Genomic DNA, 10,295 nt, shown 5'->3' with positions numbered 1-10,295 from the left:
CGTAATCGACCCCCTGTGGGTACACGAGGCACTTCGGTCGCCAGTGTTGGGAATGAACGTCGAGATAGAACGAAATGTTGATATTGCGGTAAATGGCATTCGGGGAGTTGTAGATTCCCTGACCGCTCCTGTTACAAGTGCGGATCAGTTGACCACTTCATTAAAGATTGCCCGAGGTTGTTTGAACAGAATGAAAATCAGAGTGGGAAACCGGGTGCTACCACTGCTCGAGGTAGACCATCTGGAAATACGGGCAATGCTAGTGGTGGTCAGAGAGGATCTAGAGATGCTACGACCAGATCCGAGGCTCGTGCGCCTGCTAGAGCTTATGCTATACGTGCCCGCGAGGATGCTTCTTCGCCTGATGTTATTACCGGTACTTTTACTCTCTTTAATACTAATGTAATTGCTTTGATTGACCCCGGTTCTACTCATTCTTACATATGTGAAACCTTAGCATCCAGTAAGACTTTACCTATTGAGTCTACTGAGTTCGTAATTCGGGTGTCAAATCCCTTGGGTCGTTACGTGCTTGTCGACAAAGTGTGTAAGAAATGTCCCCTAGAAATTCGAGGTTCCTGTTTTCCGGCGGACTTGATGCTTTTGCCGTTTGATGAATTTGATGTTATTCTTGGTTTGGATTGGTTGACTGCGCATGATGCGGTTGTGAATTGCAAAAGCAAGACTATTGATTTGAGGTGCGCAAATAATGAAGTAATCCGAGTTGAGTCTACGGACTTGGAGGGGATGCCAGCTGTAATATCAGCAATGTTGGCCCAGAAATATGTAAGAAAAGGGTGCGAAGCATACCTTGCGTATGTACTGGATGACAAAGAATTAGACAAGAAACCCGAATCTGTGCCGGTGGTTTGTGAATACCTGGATGTTTTTCCTGAAGGATTACCGGGTTTACCACCTGTTCGGGAGGTAGAGTTTGGTATTGAGCTTGTACCTGGGACTACGCCGATTTCGATAGCTCCGTATCGTATGGCACCAACCGAGTTAAAAGAGTTGAAAGCTCAGTTGCAAGAATTGACGGATAGAGGTTTTGCTCGACCAAGTTTCTCACCTTGGGGTGCACCAGTATTGTTCGTGAAAAAGAAGGACGGAACCATGAGGTTGTGCATTGACTATCGTCAACTGAATAAAGTGACGATAAAGAACAAATATCCGTTACCGCGTATCGATGATTTGTTCGACCAACTGAAGGGAGCCTCAATGTTCTCAAAAATAGATTTGAGATCGGGCTATTATCAGTTGCGAATTCGAGATTCGGACATACCCAAAACTGCTTTCAGAACGGGATATGGTCACTACAAGTTCTTAGTGATGCCGTTTGGGCTCACAAATGCCCCTGCGGTATTTATGGATTTGATGAATCGGATCTTCAGACCATATTTGGATCGGTTCGTAGTTGTGTTCATTGATGACATCTTGGTCTATTCAAGAGATGAGACCGAACATGCTGAGCATCTGAGGCTAGTGTTGCAAATTTTGCGGGATAAGCAGTTATATGCTAAGTTCAGTAAGTGTGAGTTCTGGTTAAGAGAGGTTAGCTTCTTGGGTCATGTGGTATCCGCATCGGGTATTCGAGCTGACCCGAGCAAAATTTCAGCCATACTTAACTGGAAGCCTCCAAGAAATATTACCGAAGTTCGGAGCTTCCTGGGACTCGCCGGTTATTACCGACGATTTCTCAAAGGTTTCTCGATGATAGCCACACCAATGACGAAGCTACTTCAAAAGGATGTTAAGTTCGAATGGACGGAGAAATGTCAGAAAAGTTTTGATCAACTAAAAACTTATTTGACTGAAGCTCCAATTTTAGTGCAACCCGAATCAGGCAAAGAGTTTGTCATTTATAGTGACGCATCCCTACTTGGGTTGGGTTGCGTATTGATGCAAGAAGGTCGAGTGGTGGCCTATGCATCGAGACAATTAAAGCCACATGAGAAAAATTATCTGACCCATGATCTTGAACTAGCTGCCATCGTATTTGCTTTAAAAATATGGCGACATTACTTATTTGGTGAGAAGTGTCATGTATTTTCGGATCACAAAAGTCTCAAAAATTTGATGACTCAAAGAGACTTAAATCTGCGACAAAGACGTTGGCTTGAGTTGTTGAAAGATTACGAGCTTGTCATTGATTACCACCCGGGAAAGGCTAATATGGTTGCGAACGCCTTAAGCCGGAAATCACTGTTTGCTTTACGAGCGATGAATGTGCACTTGTCTGTTCTACCCGACAATGTGTTAATAGCTGAATTAAAAGCCAAACCATTATTGATTCATCAAATTCGTGAAGCCCAGAAAGTTGATGATGAATTGGTTGCAAAACGGGCTGAGTGTGCTCCAAACAAGGAATCGGAGTTTTAAATTGATGATGATGATTGTTTGAGGTTCAGAAGTCGTTTATGTATTCCAAGGAGTTCGAAACTCATTTCGATGATTCTGAACGAAGCCCATTGTAGCCGAATGTCAAGTCACCCGGGGAGTACGAAAATGTACAACGATTTGAAACGTTGGTTTTGGTGGCATGGTATGAAACGAGACATCTCCGACTTTGTTTCGAGATGTTTAATATGTCAACAAGTGAAAGCGGAACATCAAGTGCCTTCAGGATTACTTCAGCCGATCATGATACCCGATGGAAATGGGATCGAGTCACAATGGACTTTGTGTCTGGACTGCCATTGTCAACAAGTAAGAAGGATGCGATTTGGGTTGTTGTTGATAGACTGACTAAGTCGGCTCACTTTATCCCCGTGTGTATGGATTTTTCATTGGATAGACTAGTTGAATTGTACGTTTCTCAGATTGTGAGATTACACGGGGTACCTATTTCTATCGTGTCGGATAGAGATCCGAGATTCACCTCGCGATTTTGGAGGAAATTGCAAGAAGCTTTGGGTACCAAGCTGCATTTTAGCACTGCTTTTCATCCCCAAACCGATGGTCAATCTGAGCGGATAATTCAGATACTTGAGGATATGTTGAGATGTTGCATCCTCGAGTTCAGTGGTTCATGGGAACGGTATTTACCTTTGATTGAATTCGCTTACAATAATAGTTTTCAATCAAGTATTAAGATGGCACCTTACGAGGCTTTGTACGGTCGTAAATGCCGTACACCGTTGTTTTGGACCGAGCTCGGTGAAAGTAAAATTTTCGGAGTTGATTTGATTAAGGATGCTGAACAGAAAGTAAAGGTAATCCGTGAAAGTCTGAAAGCAGCCACAGATCGTCAAAAATCGTATGCGGATTTGAAACGAAAGGACATTGAATATCATGTGGGAGATAAAGTGTTCCTTAAAGTTTCTCCTTGGAAAAAGGTACTCAGGTTTGGCCGTAAGGGCAAGTTGAGCCCGAGATTCATTGGGCCGTACGAAATCTCCGAACGAGTTGGTCCGGTTGCGTATAGATTGATTTTGCCCCCTGAGCTTGAAAAGATTCACGACGTCTTTCATGTTTCGATGCTTCGACGCTATCGATCTGATCCATCGCACATAATTAGCCCATCAGAGGTTGAAATTCAAGTCGATATGAGTTATGAAGAAGAGCCGATGCATATCCTAGCTCGTGAAGTGAAGGAGTTGCGAAACAAAAGGGTTCCGTTAGTGAAGGTGTTATGGCTCAAACACGGGATCGAGGAAGCTACTTGGGAAACCGAGAGCTCGATGAAAGAACGATACCCAAACCTATTTACCGGTAAGATTTTCGGGGACAAAAAATTTCTTAAGTGGGAGAGAGTTGTGACAGCCCAAAATTGACCCTAGTCGGGAAGTGGTTTCGGGACCACAAAACCGAGTCATAAAAATAATTGATTTCCATATTCTATGCTTATTATGTGTGTACATGAGTATGTGGAAGTTTCATTCTCCAATTTTGCCAATTGCATGAGAAATTATTAAATAGGGATTGATATGAGACATGGTGAAAATATGATAGGCTAATTTAAAATGGTCTATTAATGCATGTTGTGAAAATGATGGGTTTGCATGTCAAATTACCCAAAATTTGAGCTAGTGGTTGGCCATGCTATGGGTGGAAACATGTTGGGAACATGTTGGCCTAGTGAGGTATGTAGGAAAAAAATAAAATAAGGGGCATGGGCATAAAATAATGAAAAGGAGTATGATGAATACAAAAAAAAATGTGTGTAGTTGTTTCCCCCCCCATTGCCGTGAGCTAAAGAAAAGAAAGGAGAAAATTTTTGTTCATCCTTTCTCATCTACATTTAGCCGAAACTAGAAAGAAAAAAACAAAGAAAAAAAAATGCTCATCCTTTGGTTCATCCTTGGCCAAAAATTTTAAGGAGGAAGGAAGAAGAAAGGTTGAAGAGGTTCGGCCATGCATGTAGCTAGGCTAAGGTATGTTTGATGATGTTCCATGAGATGCATGCATGTTTTAGTTGTTAGCTTGAGTTCTACCTAGCCCATGGTCTAAATCTTGCTATGTGATGGAAATGACACTCGGCCATGGATGCATCATTCTTGGTTGATGTTTGATGTTGTGGTGATGAGGCATGAGGATGAGTTAAGATTCGGCCTAGGTGGAGTTTGTGTTAATGCCATTGCATGCTAAATATGAAGCTTGTTAATGATGCATGTGATGGTGGCTTGATGATTCTTGAACCTCCTTTTTAGCATTTTTGAGTGAGCACATATGTGCATTGGTTGCTAAATGGAGAAGAATCGGCTAGCAAGTTGTGTGCTAAGGCCGAATATAACTTTTGCATGTTAATGAGCAATGCATGTGTTAAATTGATGGAAAGGGAGAGGATGCTTTACTAGTGTGTATATGTGTGTATTAGCCAAGTTTTGAACTTGAAACAAAAGGGTGTTTAGTCAATACAAGTGACCATACTTGTAGAATGTATTAAGTGTTGAAATCGGCCCCAAAATAGACATGCATATTCGGCCAAGGGGGAAAAATTAGCTAAAATGTTGAGTTTGATTCATGATTCTGTACATATGTGACTTTAATGTCTAATGTATAAATATGGGCTAAGTGCCTTGTGTTCCTCTTTTCGATGCTCAAATGATTAAATCAATTTATTTGTTTAATTAAGCTCAAGAGCAAAGGGGAACTAAATCCGATAAAAGGAAGGAAAAAGTGGTCGAATAGCTATCGGAATCGTTCGACAACACCCGAGGTAAGTTCTTGAGTAAGAGAGCTTAAATTATGATGTGATTAGATCATGTTTTAAGCAAATTAAAATCATGCTCTTTGTGTGGCTATTGAGCCGAATTTGCAAGAATGATAAATGTCTTGTGTTTGAGTTTTGCTAACGAAAATGAAATACGAATGGGCCATGATTTATTGTTAAATGTGCATGGTTATTTGAATGATGTCCGGGCTAAGTCCCGAAGGCTTGTGCTAAGTGACAATATCCGGACTAAGATCCGAAGGCATTTGTGCGAGATACTAATTCCGGGCTAAGCCCGAAGGCATTTGTGCGAGATACTAATTCCGGGCTAAGCCCGAAGGCATTTGTGCGAGATACTAATTCCGGGCTAAGTCCGAAGGCATTTGTGCGAGTTACTAAATCCGGGTTAAGTCCCGAAGGCATTTGTGCGAATTACTATAACCGGGCTATGTCCCGAAGGCATTTGAACGAGGAGCTATATCCGGTTAAATTCCGAAGGTACGTGATTTGGGAATGAATGAACTTGCTGTAAAATTCCAGTTAATACTCTCGAAACATCCCAGCATTGAGGTATGTTTCGTATGTGCTTGAATTTAGTTGAGCCCTTACAAATAAGTATTCGCTCAGTTGATAAACGAGCTACCGGCCTTTGGCTGAGTTGATCTTTTGTGTATGTACATAAGGGTTGATAATGTGAAGCAAGTACGATATCGTAAATTTGTGCATATGAAATTATCCGTTTAGCTATATGAATGCTATACTTTTGTTGTGCTGGAATTCCTTGCTCAAAACTTACTAAGCATAAATTGCTTACTCCGTTTCATTGCTCCTCTGTTTTATAGATTTGGTTTTCCAGCTATCGGACTCGGGATCTTGAAGTCAAAGTCGCCCACACTATCAAAGCCCCCCTTTTGGTACAATTTTGGTTGAACTTCGAAATGGCATGTATAGGACTACCCGTTTGTTGTGGGTCGTGGACCCTTTGGACTTGTATAAATTTTGGATAGCCATGCGAAAATGGCTTATATGTGTTTGAGTATAATGTTATAATCATTTGGTGTGGATATGCTTGACAAGGATTGGCCACGGGGATGGTTAATCACTTTCATAAATTGTGCTATTTATGCAAAAAGGGCTAGTTGAATCATGGAAACCATGAAATAGGTAAAGTCTACCTTAAAGGCAGATGCTGACAGCAGCAGTGATGTAGATTTGGAAAATCACTAAAAATAGTAGGAATGGAATTAAATAGTGAATAAATTATGTAAACAAACCTTGATGAATCTACTTTCAAAATAAAGTAACGAAACAATCATACGGACAGTATGTTAAGAGATATTCAGGTTCTCGTGAGACAGGGCCAGAACGGTTTCTGGATTCCCTGTTCCGACTTTGGAAATTCATTATAAATTAACCAGAGATAATTAGGAGTCATACCATATATGTATAGATTCCTCTCTGAGTCTAGTTTCTATAGAAACAAACGGCATCAGTATTGGAGCCCTGTACAAGGAGATATCCAAGTCGTAATGCGCAAAGGTCAGGATAGTCGATCCCTGTAACATGGGAGAATTTGACTAATAAACTGTACTAATTGGCCCGACCAAAAATTCTAGAAAAAAATATGTAGATGGGCATATGAGTCTAGTTTCAGGGAAAAATCACGAAAATGATTTTCGAGTTGTGAAACTCAAGATATGATTTTTAAAGCGACTAGTACGCAGATTGGCAGTGTCTGGGAAATATTTTTTATAAGGGGTTTAAAGTCTGTTAACACCTCGTGTTCGACTCCGGTGTCGGTCTCGGGTTCGGGGTGTTACATTCCTTGTTAGCTGTCCCTAGCACCTAAATCAAATAATTATTTTATTTTCCCCTTCATTTTCTTTCTCCCCTAACATCTTTTTCTCTCCTTCTCCACTTACCACCATCTTTCATATTTTTTCCACCATGTTACCACCTTTGGTCACCATTGCAACACCAAATCACCATCCCTTCCTTCCCATCCTATATTTTTTGCCACCATACCGCCACTGTTGCCGTCACCACCACCCGATATTTTTCCTTTCTTCTCCTATTTCCTTTTCTTTGGTCAAATCAAACTTTTATCACTCTTTTTCCTATTTCAATTCTATTTTATTTTTATTCTCATTCTATTCGATTTATCTTAATATAATCACCTTTATTTTGTTTTATTTTCTCCTTAACTGTCCCTCCTTCATTCTCTCAAAATTCTCTGATTGAATCTTAAGTCTTCTAATATAGCAATTTTAAAGTAAGTAAAGATTGGAATAGTCTAATTCTGAAATATTTTTTTTGGAAGGGTCGAATCTAACATGTTGTATTTTCATATTGTTTACTTCAAGGGTGACTACAGATAAATTGGATTTATTTTAATACAAGAGAAACCTTTAGGATATCGTTGGAAAGAACAATGGAGTAAGTAGTCCTTAATCATTTTAATAAGAGGATTCTATTGGTTATGGCCGAAATTAACACGATAATATTTTGGTATTGGTACCATTATGTCATGAACAAATCAAGGCGAGATCTGACTAGATTGGTATTGTTAAAGTGTGGTACAGTAGATCTAGTGACACAAGGCCTTATTTCAGGTGTGGGTTTTAACGTACAAAAGTTGTATATGTTTTTCCATAAAAACCATATATCTATGATTAAAAATAATAATAATTGTATTAGTCTGATTCAAACTATTGGCTAAATGAATACGACAAGTATTCTAGGTGAAGATAAATCCTTTATTAGGATTGAATTCAAGTAAGTACCTCTAATCTGAAAAATATGTGATGTCATATATGAATGTGTGTTATTATATGACTCGATGATATTTCGCATAATATGTGATATTAAAACATATTACTGATTGGCTATTGAGATTGACTACATGATAGATCATGTATATTATAACTGAAATTTTAGTCACATATTAAAAATGTGGTTTATAGTACTGTTAACACTGAAAGCATCATTAAATCGCCCACTATACTGTTTTACCGAATGCATGATATTTCATGACACTGTTTATGTTATTGATCGCATGTCTAAATCATGCTTACTAATTCTGCTATTGATTGCATATTTTAATCATCGTTACTATATTGTTCTATTATCATTAAAAACACGTCATACTACATTGGGGTTGGAACAATTATGTAAGGAGGAAGGACTGGTAGTTTATATGCATTACTGGTGGCTTATCTAGAAACTGGTGTGTTATTGGCTGGATGAGTTCTGGGGAACTCTTATTATGGTGTGTAGCGGAGTTGGGTAAGACCTTTTTCTGAAAACACTGGCATTAACATGTTCATGCACTGCATAAACTGTATATTTTGTACTATTCATGATATTCTGAATATTTACTAGCTTGAATGTTATACTTACTGTTTGCTGGAGTTAAGACTCACACTGAGTTTATTAGCTCAATCCTTAGTTTATTGATTTTATAGATAACCCTCAAGGTTAGAACTTGGACGCGACTATCGGAGGAGCTTCTTAGATTATTTTAATTTTAAGTACTTTAAACTTTATTTTAATGATTATTTTGGAACTGTAATATTTTTCTTTATAAACTGTGACATGAGACTTTATTTGGGGATTTTTATTTTATTTTTTCATGACTTGAAGTTTTAAATTGCTTATTCAATGTTTTAATGATTATGAATAAAAAATTAGTTTTTAGTGAAAATATGATTTTAGCACTAATTTTCGCTGCAATATTGAAAATAATTTTTTTAATAAAATACAACTTATTTTTTTTGCAATAATTAATCTTTACAAACGAAATTCTAAGACGTTTGATTTTTTAAAATTAACATGTTTTCTAAAAACAAAGGCAAATAACCAAGTTCACTAGTTTTGCATAAAAAGGCAAATGATTTTATAGCATGATTTAATATATGAAAGTTTTTCTGTGTTATTTTGGTGACCAATATAGTCTTCAGGATTCGGCCATAACGTTTAGGCCAGATTTGGGAGGTTACATCATCGAAACATTCAAAGTATAATATGCGCTCTATGCCTCATAGGTATAAACCAAAGTATAATCCCATAGACTAGTCCTATGCCATGCCAACTATACCCGACTCTGCCCGAGACCTTTAATAGGGTAACCAATATTCTAAACATATATATATTCATGATCACATATCAGAGTTTCATATAATAACAATTTATATCATGCTCAATCGAATTCATATAATTTCATATCACCACATCTTTCACAAGTTACCAACCATGTAATACTTACCAAGTTCATGAGACAAGTATGTACATTACCTTAATCAAGCTAGCATGCAACAAGTCATATGAATATATGTATATGTATTGAATTCAAATCATGGAAGCACAAACCTTGATTAGCTATTCGTCTATGACTGTAGCCTTTTCTTTATCTCGGGACAGCTCAACATCATCTTTAGCTACATACAATAATTCAAGTATAAAAACGATATTAGTTTTCTCCCAATCACATGAACATCACATAATCAAGAATAGTTTGCATTTTATTCATTTTAATCTCTATTCCGAAATATTCATATTTTTCGATATTTAACATCGAATCAAAATCTAATTTAATATTGTTTCATTAGGGACCTTGTAATTTTAATTTATAGCATAATTTCTTAACTTTCAATTTAGTCCCTAATGTCATAAAATTATCTATAAAGCTTAACTTAATTACCAACTTAATCCTTAACATAATCCAAGCTTACTACTTAGCAATCTCTTCAAATTCAAGCTTAAATTCATCAATTATACCTTAATGGTAATTTGCTAAACATCTAACAATTGAAGAAATCAATAAATAGGTTAGCTAAAACAAACTCTCATTATTCAAAATTCATAAAATCCTTAAGAAAAAAACAACTTAATTACTTTGATTAATCTTTGACCGAATGCCTAAAGAACATCGAAGAATTTTTCTTTCTTCTTTAAGCATTCGCTTCCTAGTTTTCTCTTTCCCACTAATATATTGATTAATTATTTAATCAAACCTAATTAGCCCAAATTTCAACTTTAAGAATGATTAATTTAATGGTTAAGCTTTATTAATTATAAGTGGGCGGGTCATCAGCATTTTCGACTATCCATATAGAATAAATGGTTAAATAACCATTAAGTCTTT

Source organism: Gossypium hirsutum, chromosome D12 (genome assembly GCF_007990345.1).
Source record: "Gossypium hirsutum isolate 1008001.06 chromosome D12, Gossypium_hirsutum_v2.1, whole genome shotgun sequence".
Lineage (NCBI taxonomy): Eukaryota > Viridiplantae > Streptophyta > Magnoliopsida > Malvales > Malvaceae > Gossypium > Gossypium hirsutum.
This window is presented reverse-complemented; position numbering follows the sequence as displayed.